Below are 19,957 nucleotides of genomic sequence, written 5' to 3'. Positions count from 1 at the left end.
TGCTTAATAAATGTTTGTTGTCATGCCGTGTCATGTGGCCATTCCACCATAACCTCAGACGGTCGTGTTTCTGGAAAGTGGTCATCAGTGTCCAGAAAGATGTATTTCATTGGCGTATTCATGGTGGACTCTGGTAGACTTGTTTGTCCTAAGTGCATTCGTAATCACTTGATTTTGAAAGTAGTCAGCCAACATGTTAACTTTCAATGAAAGGGACAATTGCTAGTGACCTCGAATGTTTTGGTCTAATCATTTGGTCAGTTCTTGCCATGTAGAAAAACTACATAAGATGGGAAGTCATTATAATCAGAAGAATGAACAGAAAACATAAAATTAGAATATGAGGGTATTATGTGGGGCTCTCAACTTTGATGATCAAATGTACCGATTACTCCTCCGAACAAATACATGAATTGGCAGGTCACGTGCCATCAGTATCAGATAGTGGACAGGACATGGGGAGAACGTCTCTTCTCTTTTCTAGAATCCAAGCAGTCTGTCCCCTTCCCATGGACAGGTTCCACCTGCAGACAGAAGACGCTATGAGGCTGAGTTTTCAGATTTCTCAGTTGTAATCATATTCTAATCTTGTTTCCTGGACTCTTTAGCTATTTTCTCCTAATATACAGTTATGAACACTCTAGTAAGTTGATGCTTCAGAAATGCAAACGTGCAGAGGAAGCACCTGGGCATCTTGTCGAAATTCAAAACCTGACTCAGTAGCTCTGGGGTAGGGGCCTGAGATTCCGCATTTCTGACAAGCTCCAGGGTCATGTCTGGGCGGCTGGACCACAGATCGCTGTGAGGAGCCAGCTTGTAGATTACGTGTGAGTTCTAATGCTGCCTGTTGCCTCTATGTTTTTTTTTTTTGGTTTTACCATTAAGAGAAAAATGTCATCTCCATATACTGGAAGTAGCATCTGAACTGGGCAGGGGAGTCGTACGCCGTACACACAGGGGACTGGCTTCTGTGTGCCAGCAGTATGTGACTTCCCACATGATCAGCCCATGTGGCTCTGATTAGAGAATTTGTGAGAGTGCTTTCTAAACTGTCGGGAGTTATACGGACTGAGCGTCATTGCTGCTATGTGTCATTGGCTACCTCCTAATAAGTAAATCCCCTGGTAACGTAGCTTGTCCATGGGAGAAGGAAAAGCATAGCGAAGCAGTGCCTGGGTTTGCTTCACGGTCTTCCTGTCTATGCAGGCCGGCCCAGGGAGTGTCACTCCTAATGACACAGCCTCCTCGTTCTTGTTTACGGTCTCTGGGCGGGAGGGGGCGGGGTGGCCAAAGTGTATTTTTTATACAATGCAATCTCTGTTTCAAGTCAGTGTTTCAAACAGTTGTTTTATATCTGGTGAAAACCTGTTTTGGATTTTCTTGTTTGATGTTGTAATAAACAGAAGGTCATACTTGCTTTATTTACACATGTTATATTTAGGCATTGTCAATTCATCATCACCATCACTATCATTTTTTGAGTTTCATATGTGAGACTTTGTACTGCGAACTGTTACATACTTCACATACATTTATTTCTTCTTATCACTGCAGTAAACCAGGAAAGTGAAGGTTTTGTATTGGTAAGGACAGGGGCAACTAAGCTGCAGTAACAAATTACCCCTAAAATTTCAGTGGTTTAGCAAAACAAACATTTATCATCCAGTCCTGCCAAGTCCAGTGCTGGTCAGAAAAGATTATTCATCTTATGAGGCCATCATCTTGATATGCGCCTGGGTCTTAATTTGTAAAGAGGACGGAGGGATGATATGGAGAGGTCGATGCCATTAGAAGTTCATTTTTACTCGCAGTTCCCCCAGAAACAAGAGGCCTGTCACACCGGGCAGGGCCACATGGGGGAAGCACCGGGGTGGTGGGAGGCAGAGGCAGGAGCAAAGGGAAGCGTAGGCCTGGGCCTTTCCCATGCTGCCCGCAGGAAAGGCGAGGCCGCGGAGGGGGAACGGCTCGGGACTGGCTAGTTTGAATAGTGCTTGTGGGCTCTGGGTCCGAGGGTGGTACCTGACCCTCGGTGATTCAGGGCACAGAAAATATTGGCTTGGTGTAGAAAGTTAGATAAAGAAGGTAGTTGGGGGTATGGATTTGGGTTTGGCTGGAGTGTTTGTAATGTGATTTTTGTGACTTCACAAAAGCTGGATCACAGAGGAGATGTAAACAACTCTGGCCATTAGTTTGGTCTAGACTAGTTTGGTTCAGGGATGACACATAGACAAATATGGCATCTAAGAAGACACAGAACACATCTCAACACATGGCCTCCGAGTTTACTATAGCAGAAGGAGAGAGCGCCAAAGGTCCCCAGGGGATGTTTTAAAGGTCAGATTTCCCTGTTCACAGCCTAGTTCTAGTGGCCCCACACTCACTGCTTGCAAGGCTGAGAAATGCAGTCTTTCTGTTGATTGGGAAGAGGAAAATAAGATAGAATTTGGTGAACACATATACTGTCTCTGACCTACTATAATCACATCTAATTTACAAAAGAGTCAACTGAGCTTCCAGTAGGTCGCGATTTATCCAAAGTACTCATCTTGCAAACAGAAGAGCCAAGCAAGGCTTGAATGCAGGTTCTGCAAAGTTGTCTTCTTTCCCTGTATCCCATGTCACCTGAATTGAACAGAATAATCCCAACCATGATAGATAAAACAGGCTGATAGATAAAACACTCAGTTATAAACGTGTGATCATATTTCACACGTTTATAACTGAGAAGGTGCCCAGGTTGTACTTAGTGTGAAAGCCATAAGGTAGTTGAACTGAGAGTTCAGGAACAGGTGGGTCTTAGTCTGCCATTCGGGGCTGGAATACAAAGGAAAATGCCTGACTTTTCAGTTGCATTTTCAAATTTTAAAGACCAACAGCCAGGGGTATTAAATCAGCCTGGTAAGTAACAGTTGGCGAAGACCTTCAGTTTTCCCCTGAATAGAGGGAGATGGAGAGCACTGCCTTATCACTAGCTGGTAGTCTTTGATGAACTGCATTGCCGACAGGCTGGCCCACCATGCCCAGGGGGGCCACACCGCATTCTTGCCAGTGCTGCCCTGATAATGCAGCTGGAGAGTCATCTTCAGCTGTGCTATGGTGAGGTCAGGGAAGGTACAGTCCAACACACTGGTGTAGAAAGTCCCCAGTTTTCACCACAATGAGTTCCTGGAAATTATGTCACAAAGCAGACATAAAGCATATAAAGTGGACTACGGTGTTTGTCAAATACATAATGCTACACATCAGGTGAAGATTGTCCTACCAATCGAGAACTACTGATGATTTTCAAAAATCATCTGGTCATATGTTTGCTCCCTAATCAATTGAAGCAGACATATGACCAGATGATTTTGAAAACAAGAATATGTTGTAATTCAGTAATGCCACACTGTAGATTTTGTAAAGTAAACCAAAATTCGAGTTCACATTGAATCTGAAGAGGACTGGAGTAGAGTTTAAAGTGTGTTTATAGCATACAAATTATCTTTCTACTGTTCTATACATTTTATCCAAAACAATTTGCTAGTTTTAACAACTGACAGTTTTATTTGCAACCTTAGAATGTAAAGCCTCGTTGATATTACCCAGGTGGCTCAAGTCTCTTCAAGGACCTGGCCGAGAAAATGGGAGATAAAATTTTATGTGTCTACATTACCCTCTCTATCTTTCCCAATAGTAATTATGCATTTTTAGAATTATTCCATGGCTTTATTGAGTAGAGGGAGAGGTGTACTAAGGAAACTTGCAGTGGTCTACAATAGGGAAATGATAAGGATTGGCCCTGGTCTTAACGCTGGGTTGACAGAGATTGATAAAGTTCCCCCAGGCTTGACAACGATTTATATGAGACAGATCTTATTTCTATTACTTGTGTTCCATTTCATGAATAAATCATAACAAAAGCCTTGCTAACTAAAATATTTTCATATTAAAATCCCATCTGCCAATGAAATGATCCAACAATTCCACTCCTAGAAATATACCCACGAGAAATTAAAACTGATGTCCTTGAAAAAATGTATATATAAATATTTATATTTGCATTATTAATAATAGTTAAAAGGTAGCAATAAGTCAAATGTCTGTCAGCTGATGAATGGATAACCAAAATGTGCTGTATTCATACAATGGAATATTATTTGGCCATTAAAAGAAAAGAAGTACTGATACACATGATAACATGAATGAACCTTTGTTTGTTTGTTTGTTTGTTTTAGGCGAGGCAACCCTTGGTTGACCTCACAGATTGCAAGGAACTTGTCAGCTTACAATCCCTTATTTTTTACTTTTTACGCAATAGCACCTTGTCTTCCTAGGTGGTCTCCTTTCCAAGTACTAACCAGGCCCGACTCTGCTTAGCTTCTGAGATCAGACAGGATTGGGCTTGTTCAGGGTGGTATGGCCATAGACTCATGAATGAACCTTGGAGACATTATGCTAAGTAAAAGAAACCAGACACAAAAAGACTTCATGTAGTACGATTCCATTTATTCGCAATGGAAACTTGAGAAGAGGCAAATCTGCAGAGACAGAAGGTGGATTGGTGGTTGCCATGGGCTGGGGGCTGGAGTGGAGGTAGAAGTGACGGCTAAGGGGGCTTCTTTTGGGGTGATGAAAATGTTCTAAAATGTATTGGAGTGATGGTTTCACAACATGGTGAACCACTGAATTTTAGAAGCATTGAACGAGTGAATATATGGTATATGGATTATATCAAAGCTGTTTAAAAAACAACAACAAAAACCCCATCAGCAAGACAGTTCGCCACCCCAAGAAGCAGTACAAAAATCCTTTTAAATATTATACGTTCTGATTTCAGGATCAAAAAGATAGCCTTTGCAACATTTCTTGCACTGTAGCGTAGGGGAGGCCAAATAAATAAGTGACATAGTTTCAGCTCATACAGAGTTGAAACTACTGTTGAGACGGTAAGACTTACATCAAGGAACACTTAGAGAAATTGTATTTGTTATCATCCTTACGACTTACTTTTTGGCTGTCACTGTTAAGTAAGAATTTTTTTGTCCCAGTGCGACAGGCTTTTTGACATATTTATTCTGTGGATATTTATAAGTGCCTGCTGCATCCTTGGCTCTGTGCTTTACAGAGGACCATTTTCTCATCTTCTGTCACTTCTCAGAATGTCACGTTCCACAGGGATACAGGTTCAGAACTCAGAGACCGTCGTTTCCAGAGGATTTTGGAAAAGGCCCCGGAGACCCGAACTCATTTCGGCATGATTCTTCCTTGACTCTGCCGTCCTGAGCAAGACATTTCTCTTTTAATCATAGGCTGCTTCGTTTAGAAAATGAGGGGGCTGGATTCTCTGTTTCCTTCCAGGTCTCTATCCTAGTGATGTGTCAGATGCTGGTCTGGGTCCTTTTAGAAAGCATTTTCCCCTTCGTGCCGTTTTTAAGGGAAAAAAAATGCATTTTGAAAGAGAAACTCAGAGTTTGTTACATAAATAACGTGCATTTGCCATAGTGATCTGAAGCCCAAGGATTTATGGTCAGCAGTTACTACCTCACCTCTTAACATGCTTTTGCGTGTGTAAGTCACACATGGAGATGAGAAGTATGACTTCTCTCTGCTCCCGGAACGTGTTGCATTGCATCCTCTGCCGATTATACTGCATTTATTTACAATTTTAGGAAGGAGAAAATTAATAACGAAACTTGAATAATCACCCATGATGTTACTGGTTCTCATTTACCCCATTGTTGAAGACTCATTTATTTATCTTTTGCCATCTGTTGGCATTTGATCAAAAACCAAAAGATGCAAAAATGAGTCATGGCTTCGTGAGCCTTACTCTCTCTCTGTGCCCTTTACTTTTCTGGCTCTGAGTGAGAAAGGTGTGTCATACCCAAACCCACTGATAGCCAGTAACAGGGGAAATGAAGGGAGCTCTTCAAAGCCCCAGGCAAGAATGTGTGTTTGTTGTGGTGACTAGCTTGGAAAATGAAAGTTTGGTGTTGTTTTTCTGTGATAATTACATTGATCCTCCAGTGTTATACCCCTGAGACAGGAGGCAAAACTGGCAGCAGAGAGAACTTTGCATAATGCATAATCCTTCAGGGAGTGAGTATCCTGTGAGCTCTCTTGAGTGTTGACTTTTTGTGCCATTGGACAAAACACAGCACATGTGACTAGTATCACAAAAGCATTTTTTAAAAAATCTTGAATTATAGAAACCCAACTTTGGTAGGAAAACTAGCAGTCATCCAGTGTAATCTCTTGTTTTAGATGAAAAGGCTCAAGAAGGTGACTTCCCCAAGGGTCCCAAGATACTGACAGTTAGGTTCAAATTGATCTCTTAGACCTAAATCTGATATTTCTTTCAGAGGATTGTTTAGAATAGATCAGATAATGGTTCCATGTATATTTAAGAACTTGAAATACCAATTTGTGGTATATTTCTATGTGAACATCTATCAAAGAAAATGAGTATTATCCAGTACATATCTGTTACTACCTGTATAATTCCCCTTTTTCTTTTAGGAAATGTCCTTGTGCTTTATCATGATAGGAACACATAACACGAGATCTATGCTCTTACACGTGTGCGTGCACAGCGCACTGTCATGCTCTAGTCACAGCGCCGAGTGGCAGACGTCCACGACTGATTCATCTCGCACACCTGAAGCCTGATACCTGTCGGACAGCGACTCTCCATTCTCCCCTCCCCTCAGCACCTGGCGACCACCATTCTATTCTGTTTCTATGAGTCTATTCTAGATGCTTTTTATAAGTAGATTCCTTATATTGATCCTTTTGTCACTGGCTTTTTCACTTAGCAAAATGCTCTCCGGTTGCATCTGTGTTGTCGCATGTGGCAAGAGTTCCTTCTTTTTTAAGGGTGACTAATATTCAGTTGTATGTATATACCACCATTTCTTCATTCATTCATTCATTCATTCATGCATTCATGTACTAAAATCGTAAGGTGTGACGAGCTCTTGTTAAATACAGCCAGATGGCTCTCCAAAGTGATCGAACCAATTCATTATTTTGTCGTATAAATGTATGTATAGAATTAATTCAGTAAATATGTGGTAGTGCCTCACACTTGTTTTAAATTACATTTCTTTAATGATTACACAGGCTGAACCTTTCTCTCATGTTTTGTCACTGTTTTTTAATCTGTAAACTGCTAACACCATTTTAATTTTTGTTAAGCTTAGCTATTTTAAGGGAACTTTAGAAATATACTCAGGAAATAGGATAGCCAAGTACAAACCACCTAATTTCTCTTACTAGGGACAAAAGAGTTAAATGCAGGACCAGTGGAGGCAGTCTTGCCCCTCTCCCTCCCCCTGTCACCACAGAATGTAAACTCCATGAAAGCAAGGGTCATGCCGGTCATGGTTGTTCACCATGCGCTTGCCATACAGCTGGCATTTAGCAAGAGGCTGTGGAAAGAAGAGGAAGAAGAAAAGCAGGCGGTGGGCAGAAAGGGGTGGTGGTGGGCGGAGCCTTGTGCTTCTCAGCAAAGTCCTAATAATAATAAGCAGCATCCTTTTGTTCATTTAGCAACAGGACATGTGCTTATAGTTCTTATTTTCATACTGCCTTGATTAAGTCGCATGAGCTCACTGGTCTCATTTCACGAGGGGTCTGCGAGGCAGCTCTCTACAAGGTCCCATCTCATCTTAAAATGATGTCGTGGTCTGAAAAATAGACTCCACACAGAACTTCAGTCCACACTCAGCTAGAGATAAAAAAATTATCTGTCCAATTCATTCTCTTTCTACTTTCCAGTGCAAACATGGGCGCCGCTTATGGGTCCTCCCCACGCCTTGCACGAACGCACGTGGGTGCACACTCACTCATTTGCATGCTAATTCCTGCCTCAGAGTCTTTGTTCAGGGTGTTTCCCCTCCTAAAATGCTCTCTCCTTCCCTTTCTGCTCATCTGCACCCTTCCCACCCTTCAGAGCTCTGCGTGGTCATCTTGGGTGCCACAGACTCACGAAGCTGCTGCCTGTACATCGTCTTTCCCTTCGTTTTTCCTCAGCGGCCCACTCCATCTCTCCAGATCCCTCAGGTGGGATGGGCTCCGTGTCCCTGCCTGCTTCTGATGACAGTCTGAACCTTGGACAGGTCCCTGGCTGTCCCCTGGGGCAATCCCCCCTGCCTGGAGCTGACGTGGTTTGGACTCCCACGCAGATCTGCTCTTCTGCCCTACTTCTGGATTTTACTGTAACTCGCTGAGCAGCCGAGGTGCTGAAGGTGCAGAAAGGGCCTGTGGGTTTGCTTTTGATAATGTTCAACTTGTTTCCAAAACTGAGCATTTCCTGCCCTTGCTAATAGGCTCTTTGAACTCATTGGTTTTTTTATTTGTTTTTATTTATTTTTCCTTTTTTTATTGCCACCCTTCTTGGGCTCCATTTCTTTATTCCTTATTATTCTCCATTTTGGTTATTCACCCTCCTGTTTGTTATTGTTTCTCATGAGCGCCCGTGACTTCCTCGTTCCATCTCTTTGTCTCCCTTAACCCAGATGGCCCCTCCCCCAAACACTCAGCTCTCCCCCGCCTTTCTTCCTTGTGTCATCGCTGCCACCTTTTCCCTTTGGCATTCAGCTCTTGGCATTGTCCCCTGTTTCTATTATTTAAGTGCAACCTTCTTAGGAATAATAATAAAAAAAATTTCTTAAACCATTTAGTGGAATTTTTAATGTCAGAGCGTGACTTCTGACTCTGGGTGTTGGATCTTTGGTGAATTGCTTCAACTGTTCTGAATCTCAGCTTTGTCCACTCGAAACGGGATGATAAATTCCAACTGGCACATATTGCAAGGCTTAATGTCTAAATTTATAGACAGAGCTTGATGTCACGATAAATGATATCGCTCTTCCATATCTATTTCCTACCTTTCCGCGGGGTAGCATCTCCATTTTGGTGCTGATTGTTCGTTTTCCACCGGCTCATTTATCCAGTAGCTATCTGTGTGTATGTGTATAATTTCATTAAAAATCCTGGTCCTCTTCACCTACATTGACTTCACAATTCACCAACGGGCTGCAGCCCACATTCGGAAAAGCCCCGACCTAGGAAGTGAACACAAGTGGAGAGGGGAGAGGGGAGAGGGACGAGCCCCGCTGCCCAGCGGCCGCGGAGCCTGCGGCGCGTGGCTGGGTATGCAGGCGGTGGCCACCTGTCCTGGACACCGGAGGACTGCGTGCATGCTCCTCACCCCTGGGGCCCGCTCCCCTGTCGCCTCTCCAGTCCGCTGTCCCCTCCTCGCCGCTCCATTCCACGGAAGGACACGGAACCGTCCCCTTCATCGCGCAGAGGCCAGTGCATTTGACTGCTGTCTGTCTGGGTTTAGCGTGGGGATGACAAGACAGCGCAGTTTAGTGTCTCACGGTCGTTCTCTTAATGGTCGTCAGCATCGCACAGGGCCAGCTTCTCGCCGGCCCGCTTTTTGGTTTAGGCCTCTGGCGGCCTCAGACCACGACTGCGCCCGATGCGCCCGCCCCCTCTTTCCCCAGGTCTCTCCTACCAGGAGAGAATGCAAGAACTCTGTTAAACAGAAATTTAGCTTCCCTTTGAGACATCTTCCTCTTCCAGACTAAACACAGGTTCTATTTTTATGTAAGTAAAGGCTGATTGAAATGTTTCTCCAAACAGAAAAGTTCTCTTCCCTCAAATTATTCTGTAACCCTCCTAAGGAAGCCAACCTGCGTGCTTAGACGACTTCCAAAAACAGCACCCCCCACCCCCCGTTGCTTCGCGTGGCTGCTGCCGTGTACCTCATACCATGTTTCCAGTCACCGTACTCCCAGAGTGAAGCTTAGAAAACGTCCCGGCACCTCCCAAAGGCTGATGGATTGATGGTGCTGATGATGCTGTTCCTATGGTATCGTTCATTTTAACTTGGAAATTACTAATTATGCCATTTTATTTTAGTGTCAAAATGAGAGTACAAACTGTACTTATAACCAAATATTAAAAAGTACACTTTAAAAAACAAGAACCCATTTCAAACTTAAAATCCCATGTAATAGTTAAACCAGATTTATTTAACACAGGAAATCTGACCTCCTGTCAGTATTAACTGACAGTGACACAGGTTTGTTGTCAGAGACACAGCTCTCAGTACCACGATAAAGAAACGTGTTAAGAAAGTTTCTCGTGTAAAGATTATATGGTTCTGTCGTCACTGAGCTTTGGCCAGAGGAATCAGGGATTGCCTAGTGCGTTACAAAATAAAGTCGTAGTTTAGGTCTTCGGTTTGGACTCAGCTAATCTCCCTGTATTTGTAATGTAAGGTCCCATCAGCATGAAACAAAGTCAAGTGATTGTGGAAAATATTCTTGTTTAGAACAGGGGTTGGTCTGGCTGCCTGTTTTGTAAATAGAGGTTGATTAGCACACAGGCACGCTCACTCATCCAGTATTATGTATGGCTGTTTGCCATAGTGGAGTTGAGCAGATGCAACAGGAACTGTACAGCCCTCGCACCGCCCCTCAGGACTTGACTGTTCACTGCCCCGCTTGCCGACTCTGCTTTAGAAGGTCAAAAGCTGTTGCTACAAAGTTTTCAGTCTCACCGTTATGATGTTTTCTCCCAGGTACAAATGTGAAAATTAATTCTGATCTTATTAAGATATTTTAAAGACAGAAATATAGTTATTATGAAATCTTGACTTTGATGTTCTTTCAGATATGTGTGGTATTTTTTTTCTTCTATAAAGTGGCATATATGGGAAGTTATTTTGGCAAACCACTGAGACATAAAATATATTCGTTTTTGAAAACTTTCTTGTAAAAAACTGGAAAACTAACAGTGAGTGCTAGGTACGATCGAATGAGACCTACTTGCAGTAATTCGGTTTACATATTTTGATAGTCTGTTTGATATGTAAGATATCATAAAAGATTTGTGTTTACATGGTAGAAGAGGAGACACCACAATAATTACACAAAGATTTGCAAAAGAGTAGACAGATAAGTTTGTTTTATTCTAATGCAAGACTTCTGAAATTAATGCCAGCTCTCAAAAGAATATTAATAGACAACATTTCATTATTTTAAAGAGTTATTGTAGAATCTCTTAGCTCAGAGAATCAATATGGCATTTGTTTAGCACCTGCTACGTTGGTGTTTGGAGGAGAACGTCAGGACTCTCATCTTCCTTTTCTTCACCTCCAGACTTACCTGTAGAGTCCTTCTCTGCCATCTCGGGATGAGGTGTATCTTCTCCAAGGCTAGACCCACCTGCACGCCACCCCTCCTCCTTCCACTGAGCTCTCACCCACGCATCCAGCCCCAGTGCCTCCAGCTGCTGACCTGTTCATCCTCTCTGGATTTTGACTCGCAGCCTACCAGGCTCTCAATGTCTGCCCCTCCCTAAAAAAATCTCTCTACCACAAAACGACCTGCCTATCAATATATGAAACCTCCATTCTCTCACCTTCCGCCAGGAAACTTCTTGAACCAGTAATGTCCACTAGTTGTTTTTTGTCTGAACCCTAATTGGCCTGGTCTCTACTCTCCCATTCTGCTGCCACTGCTGTTCCTTCAGTGACTAACATCCAAGTGGTTGAACTCAGGGCTCTATTTTCAGTGCTCATACTGTTGACCGTTCTCTTCCTGAAGTTCTCTCTCCCTTTCATTTCTGTGACTTCACTTCTCCCCAATTCTCTTTGTTCGACTTCATTTCTTTGTGTCTCTCTTTTGTGTTCTAGATCTGCTTCTGGTGGCTCCTTGAATTTTGATGGACCTCAGGATTTTCTTTCCATTTGTTTTTCGCCACTTGCCCCTTCCCTCTGTGTCCCTAAACTTTAAAGAGATCCCAGCACTCAAATCATCAGGAATTCCTGTTCTCTAGTTCTGTCTCTATTTCCATTTGGTCTACACCCCAGGAGGGACCGCTTCAGTGGCTTTTTTGCCAGAAACCTCGCCGTCCTGATTGCTCAGTCCTCCTTCTGCCCTTCCTTAAAATGCTTTGATGTTGGATCTGCCCACCCCTCTGTCTCTTCTGTGCTTCCCCCTGGGCTAGTGCGCTCAGTTGGAGAAAAATCAGGAGAAAAATCACAGCTGTACAGTCTTCACATGGAGCTGAGCACTGCTGAGCGAGCCTTCTCTCCAGACTTCATTCGCTCCTCCTCGAGTTGCTCCAAAGGGATTTATGTCATGCTTTTTCCATTTAAACCTCTCAACCCTCACTCGTCGTTCTTACGGCAGAGAGCCTTGCCTGTAGAAAGTGGTAATTTGATATTTATTGTTTCCGCCATCTCTTCACCTTGAATCTCCATTATATCTATCTACACCTTTGACTCCATTCCTACTGCTCTGAGTAGTAGGAGGTAATTACCATGAAATTTGCCTAATGATCATTTTGCTACCTAGACTTTAAATTCCCTCTTCATTCTCCTCCAGGACTGGGATATTTTATTTATCAGTCACTTCCTCCCCATCTTGTATTTTCAACCTCTCCTATTCTATTAGTTAATTCTTTAAAGCCTATAAACATGTTGCCATCTCTCCACTATTTAGTGACAACTACAACCGTAACCAGCTGTCACTGCAATGACAGGCCCTTTTATAAATAACTGTGGGTGCTACATCTCTGGAAGGCAATTTGACAATATGTAAATATTCTAAAAATATTTATTCTTTTAGCACCTAGATTTTCCCTACTTAGAAATATAACTCGGGAAGGGGGAAATTGGAAACTTAAATAAAATCACATGCCTTCGCAAAGCCTCAACGTTACTGTGTGATTTATTTAATGAATGAATGATAGTAAGCTGTGTTTACGGGCATTCTCAGTCGGCTAGAGAAAGTAAAGTCAGATGAACAGATGTCCACTCTTTCCATCTGCAGGAGCCAAACTCAAACCGAGCATAGGTTCTTAGAAAAAAGGAAGAATTCCATGTCTTGTGGGTGCAAAACAAAGAAAGAAGCAATGGTACCAAGAGCCCATCATCCTGAATACTCCTTCTTTGGTTCTAGAGCAAGAGGGTCTCCTGGCTTGGGTCATTAACATTGGGATGGATGTGGCTGTTTCCATAGGTAATATTAGTGACTTTCCTGAGCTATGTTTAGTCTTTGCTAAAAATTCACGTTTCTGATGACATCCGAGAGCTCATGTGTGTTCGAACGCAGAGTCACAGCAAGGATATGCATACCTCCGCAGTCTAACCATGTCAACCGAGCCACTCTCAGGCCTCCCCCCTCCCCATCCCATCTCCATCATCAGCCAGTGGGGCCTATTTCCCCCGATATTGTTCCACTAAAATAAGAGATGCTTTTTTTGGCTGGTTTTCATCTTACTTTAATTGTTTATTGAGATCAAGGGTCTAATGATTATTCTGTCAACCACTTTATCTCTTTTGATAGCATAGACAATAAAACTCCAGCAGTCTAACAGGCAAAGTCACTACCGATGTTATCTCATCAGAGCTCATTGTTATCTCATCAGAGTTCATAGAAGTTCGTCAATGAACTTAACACACATTCCCCTTGCGTCATCTCCTAGACCAAAATTATAAAGTGAACCTAAAAAGTATTACATATATACCATATGATAAATCTGTGACACTCTTGAAAAATTTTCAAAAGTGATATATATATAACTATATAGCAAATATAATTCCATATTGCAAATACATATGTACACAAATAGATTTATAAAAGGCTATAAAAAATACACGGAAGTGCTGACAGGCGTGATCTCTCTGTGCTGGTATTGTGGGGAATTTATAGCTCTTTCTTCTGTAAGGGACACAGATCTCAGTCCGTAAATAGAGGCAAGAAAAAAGCCCTGCAACTTTCTTTAGCTTTTCTTACTAAACCTAAGTTCTATTTCAACCCTTACATTGTACTGGGAAGACAAAACTGACACAGAGTGTTCCCGGAGCTGTGACTAAGTTCCAGGGATATCCAGCAGGCCAAGGCCATGGACTTGGACCAGCTGGCTCTGTGCCATCATCCCTCTGGATGGGCAGGAGGTCAGATGTCATTTCTCATTTGCACAGCTTGTGGCTCTGCTTTCATCTTGCTACAAGGTTTCTCTCTGCCAACCCTATGGCCCTCTCGGGTGCTCCTGTGCACCCAGGGTGCGAGAAACTCGAGGCTGTGGAAATCCCAAATGTCCATGCAGACATGTCACCACCACTGCCCCCTTACCACGCTAGGCGTGAGAACTCACCAAAACCTGCCTTTTTTTTCCAGGTTACACATAGAAAATCAGATTTCTTCTTCTTGAGAATCATTCAGACTCACCTGGATTTTCTGTCTTATCCCCGCCCCCTTGATTCTGAACTGGAGGCAGGGCCTGGGAGGCCCCTGACTCAGGGTAGATCAATACAGTCAATTCTTTACTTTCTCCTTTCCGTCGTCCAAGTCTTATCTAGTGTGTGGGTGGGAAGGTTGATTCTTATGTATTACATATTCTCAGCTTTTCAGTTGTGGCACGAGGTAGGTGCATTGTGTTCTGTAAAGTAAAATGTTCTTGACTCTCAAAATATTAGGCCGTTACAAATGAAAAATCTTTCATATTGAAACCTCCAATTATTTTGTCTCCATTTCTAAACTATTTTCCTTCCTTTGAGAAAATGCATATATTGCCTTTTTGTTTAAATGAGGAAAAAGACATGGCTAAAAAGGAGTGGAAGTGAAAAATATATTGATAATAAATCAAAATATGATCTCTGTATTTCCAAATTTTCTTCTTTTTTTAAAAAAAAATAAATTTAATGTATGACATTGTGTAAATTAAGGTGTACAACATGCTGTATTGATACATTTATATATTGTAATGTGATTGCTGGTGTGATATTTTATCACATTACATAATTATAGAACATTGTCATCTGTATTCATTATACTGTGCATTAGATCTTTATGGCTTATTTACTATCTATTGCAAATATGTACTCTTAAACAACATCGGTCTATCCCTCTGTCCCCTGGGAACTACCATTTTACTCTCTGCTTTTTATGAGTTTGACTTTTTTAGGTTCTATGTATAAGTAAGATCATTCAGTATTTATTTCTCTCCCTGAGTCATCTCACTTGGCATAATGTTCTCCAGGTCCATCCAAGTTTTCTCAACTGGAAGGATATCCTCCTTTCTCATGACTGCATAAAATTCCAAATTTCTTTAGAAAGCATACATTACTTCCGTAATCAGAAAATAAAAATACACATCGAGTAAACCTACAAGCGACGCCCCTTTGACCCTTTCCCCCGTGCGAGTTCTGCCACTTCTCTTGCCTTCCCTTTGTAGCCACTCTCCTCAACAGAACCTTCTGCTCTTAACTTCCTGTTCTTTTTAAACTACTTTTGCCAGATCGAATGGACTCTCTCATGCTTGCTGGGCTCACTTCCCTCTCACACTGACGCTGCTGATTTCTGCCCTCTTGGCACTCCTCTTGCTCTGGGACGCGGAGATGGCGCTGCGTTTTGGCACCTGCCTCTTGGCCAGCGTTCATTCTCTTTGGCAATGCTGCTGCTTCCTCTGCTCTTGGACGCCGGCGTTCTCCAGGGCTAGGTTGTCGACTCTTCTTATCTCATCACTGTGTAAGCTGTACTCTGACCATTTTTTTTTTCTTTCTTTTTTTGGTCGACCTCGGCTTCAATTATTTACCACCGATACTCCGATCCTGGGTAATCTAGAGCGATAGCTGTCATCTTCCCTCTGGGCTCTGGAACTCAGAATCTCACATTTGTTGAATCCAAAACTGATCTCATTTTCTTTCTGCTTCACTTGCTCCCCCTCCTATATTCCCTTTCTCTAAGAATAGCACTGCCATGTCTGCAGTTATAAAAGACAAAAAGGTTACAGTTACTGCATGTTCTTCTCTTTTATTTCCTCCCTGAAGGGTGGGTGGACCACCTCGTATCTGTCCTTTTTCCTCCATCCCCACTGAAACAGCCGTCATGCAGTAGGGATTCTCTCCCTGTCTGCACTCCTGCTGGAGGCTTTTCCCTTGTCCCTCTGTTCACCTTCCTGCTATCTCTAGACTGATCTTTCATAGCTACGATTTTAAAAATAAATTTGTTTTCAAATTTGTCAAAGTTACAAATTTTACAAAGTTACAACCTTATTCCTACATCCCACAGGCTATTCCTTTGACATTTACCTTCATCTTTATAAATAGCATTCCTATAAGGTGTGTCTTGATTTGTTTCAGTTTTAGGAACCGGCTATTGACTTTGCACTACGGACAGTGAGGATTTGGTGTTCTTTCACTCATCCTCTCCCTCAGCACACGCACATGCACACACACACACACACATGCACAAACACACACATGCACGCACACACATTTTCTCTTTCAATTATTTTTGTATTGTAATTATATTTATGTAATTGTAATTTTGGTAAGCTCAATTTTCAGTTTACATAATTATGTAAACATAATTCAAAGCCGACTTATGTCTAAGGCTTTTTCTCCTCCCTGGCACCAGCCAAATCTGACACCTGCTCCTGGAGTTAGGGTTGAACGCTACAGGTTAAAGGGCTCAGTGCCACAGCACTGTCCTCACTTCAGATATTAGTCACAAGCTCACCTCTACTTCCGTCTAACTTGGCTACAAGTCCAAGGGTTCCCTTAAGCCTCTCCTCGGGTTCAATAATTGCCTGGAAGACTCACAGAATTCTGGGGCGTGCTTTCCTTTCCCTTCCAGGTTTGTTAGGAGGGATGCAACTGATAAGCAGCCGAATGGGGGGGTACACAGAGCAAGGTGTGCGGGGGTTGGGGAGGCACGGAGCTTCCACACCCTCTCTGGGCACACCACCCGCCAGCACCTCAGCCTGTTCATGAACCCGGAAGCCCTTCGAACCCTGCTCTTTAGGGATTTTTATGGAAATTTCATGACTGAGGCATGAATGATGAAATCACTGGCCATTGTCAATTAAACCCAACCTCCAGCTCTTTTCTTTTTCCCAGAGGCTGAGAAAGGGGGGGCTGAAAACTCTACCTTTCTAATTACATGGTAGGAGCCTCTGGTACCAGCCCCCATCCCGAAGCTGTCTAGGAACTCCCCAGGACTTACCCCATTAGCATAAACTCAGGTGTGTTTAAAAGAGATTGTTACAAATAACAAAAAAAAACCCACTCCTATCACTAAAGAAAGTCCAAGAGAGCCCTGTGCCAGGAACCAGGGGCAAAGGTTAGATATACTTCTTACCATACCACACCCCATACAGAGCTACAATTAGATGTATCTCTCTTCTTGTATGACTTTTTGTTTTCTGTTTTTCCATAGAGTTAATAATTGTCTTCCTTTGGTATATTTCCTTTAGTTTCCTAAGTTTCTCCACCATAAATACAAACCCTCCCAATAATTGTAAATCAGCAAAGGTTCTGTTCATTTTATCTTCTTGGAAATCTCTTTCTCAGCGCCCTCTGAGTTACTGCTCAGATCTTGACTGGCTGTTCTCGAGGCCTGCCGTACACCTGCCGTTCTGGGATCCCCCTCGCCCATACCCAGGGGATTTCCTTCCCCTCTCTGCCGCACTGAATAACATCTTCATTTCCTTATTCTGTTGGAGTATCTCTTTACGGAGCTTCCTGATAAAGAGTACATAGAAGAACAGTTATTTGAGACCTCACATGTCTAAAAGTGTTTCTCTTCTTCTGCATTTAACTGACACGTTGGCCTGTGTGGCAGAAATGGCTGCCTGTCCTCCAGCAGTATGTGCCCTTTCCTTCATTGTGGAGAGATGCAGAGGGGAAGTTGTTGGCCACCCAGGTTATTTTCTTGATTCCTGGCATCTAGGAGGTGACAGATGACTTTTTCTCACCAATGGTATGTGAAGGAAGGTGATGCGAGTCACTTCCAGATCGAGGAGCTTAATGACGGTGTGTGCGTGTGTCCTTTATTCTCTTCCTTCCATCCAGTCTGAAGGCAGAGGACAATGAAGTCTAGGAGGAGGGGAACCATAATGTTTTAGGAGGTGGGTCCCCGAACCAACATTTGGAAGAAAGAAATTTATTTTTTTGTACCAAGCCACTGAAATTTGGAGGTTTACTTGTAATAGCCACTGTTACCCTTACAGATTTTGTTTATACTGCATATCACATTTCCAGGTTGCAAATCATTATTACTCAACAATTTCAAATTTATGTTATTGTCTCCTAGCTTCCAGCTTTGTCATTGAGAAATGCAATGCTGTTTTAATACCTCGTTACTATATATGGTCTTTTGTTTTCCTCTCCTTGGAAGCTTTTAGAATGTTCTCCTTTATTAGATACTTTGAAATTTCATGGTGGTACTTCTTAATTTAGATTATTTCCTCTGTAATGTTTGCTGAGTACTTGGTAGGATTGGTCAAATTGAAAATGTATATCTCTCTGTTCTGGGAAATTTTCTTGAATTAGTTCTTTGATAATACTCTCCCCTTTTTTTCTCATTTCTCCTTCACTGGAATTCAAGCAATTCAGATTTTGGATATCTTTTACTATTCTCCCAATTCCAAACTTTTTCTCCTGTTTTCTTAACTCGTCCTTTAAGCTTTCTATGGCACTTTGTCTTCTTGCTACTATTTTTAATTTCCAAGAGCTCCCCCCCCCCCCGCCAATATGTTTTTTCCCCACTTGGAACATAATTTTGTGTTTCTTGTTTATCGTATTTTCTTTTATGAGAAAATATTAATAACAATTTGAGCTGGGTTTTTTCCAAGTTGCTTGATGTCTGTTTTGGCAGTTGAAGTCTTTCCTTAAATAAGTGATAATTCTTGAATTTCTGATTGAATTTGAAAGGGACGCTGCGAAACCGAAAGCTCTGTGGACATAGGCGGGGTTTGTTGACAGTTGGGCTTTGCTTCATGGGGCTTGACTTGAATGCATTTGGGGGGAACCCTTCAACTTTCTGTATTTTAAAGACCTTTTTATTGACTTAGGTTGAATCTTCAAATAAAAATTTTCTCCCTTTATGCCTGGAGCATATAAGCCTTGTTGGCATTTGGGTTGATATGTGAGAAAAGCAAAATGTGGATTGCCCATTTAAGATGCAGACCTTTACTCAACCCTCTGAGGTTGGATGGACCCCTCAATAATACCTATTATCCATCAGCCTACCCTTCTCCTATTAAACTTTTTCCAGACAATAAACATCCAGTTTTCTCCTGGGACAGACAAGGGACCGGCTCCCATTGTGTGCTGTGCAAGGGCTTACACGGACTTTCCTGCTGCTTAACCAGATCATTTATCCAGTCCTCTTACCTTCAGCCCCAGTCTCATCCCCAGTTGTAGGGATAACAAGTGCCACCAGTTTCTGAGCTGGCTTGTCCACTGCTGGTTTAAGTTTAAGCTTCTTGTCTACCTTAGATTACCACATTTCGTCTACTTTTCAGCTTCCGAATTTTGTTCTGCCTGCTCCTCCCCTTTATTTTTGTCCTTTTGACATGCTTTAAAAAAACAAGTGTGTGCGTGCGCATGTGTGTACGTGTGTGTTTATAGTCGTATCGCCCAAGTGTGCTATCCTAGATACTCTCGTCTAGTCTCGCCGTTAAAAAAAAAATGTTCATATGCTGTTTAAATCTCTTTTGATCTACAGGTTGTCCTTCCATATCTTTCTTTTCCTTAAAATGTATTTGTTGAAGAACCTGGGCTGTTGACCCACAGTTTGCCATAAACTGGATTGTGTTGATTGCGTAACTGGTGGTGAAGGTCAACATGTTTCTCTTCTGTAGTTTCTGAAATTTGGATCTAGAAGCTCAATAAAACTCAGGTTTGTCTCCTTTGGCAAATTTAGAGGTAATGTAATATTCTTTCATCTGGAGGAATCTAACCTTTGTTTTTATTCTCTTCTGCTATTAGCCGCTGTTAACAACATACCCATATTCGTTAGTTCACTGAAGGCTGCAAAATGATGATGTTATGATTCTGTCATTTTGTTTTCATTTTTAGCTGTATTAATTTTCTATGGGGACATTTCACTTATTATTTGGTCATGCAGTGGTTCAGTAGAACATCCTCAGTACTTTCCATGTAGTA

The 19,957-nt window shown here is 42.3% G+C and overlaps 1 long non-coding RNA gene across 2 annotated transcripts in view; it reads left to right on the top strand.

Moving 5' to 3' along the window:
* The window catches only part of LOC107512055, a 264,559-nt gene that overhangs the window by 56,707 nt on the left and 187,895 nt on the right, over positions 1-19,957 (top strand). The gene's annotated exons all lie outside the window — the stretch shown is intronic.

This window comes from Rousettus aegyptiacus, unplaced genomic scaffold (genome assembly GCF_014176215.1).
Source record: "Rousettus aegyptiacus isolate mRouAeg1 unplaced genomic scaffold, mRouAeg1.p scaffold_m13_p_17, whole genome shotgun sequence".
Lineage (NCBI taxonomy): Eukaryota > Metazoa > Chordata > Mammalia > Chiroptera > Pteropodidae > Rousettus > Rousettus aegyptiacus.
This window is presented reverse-complemented; position numbering and strand designations above follow the sequence as displayed.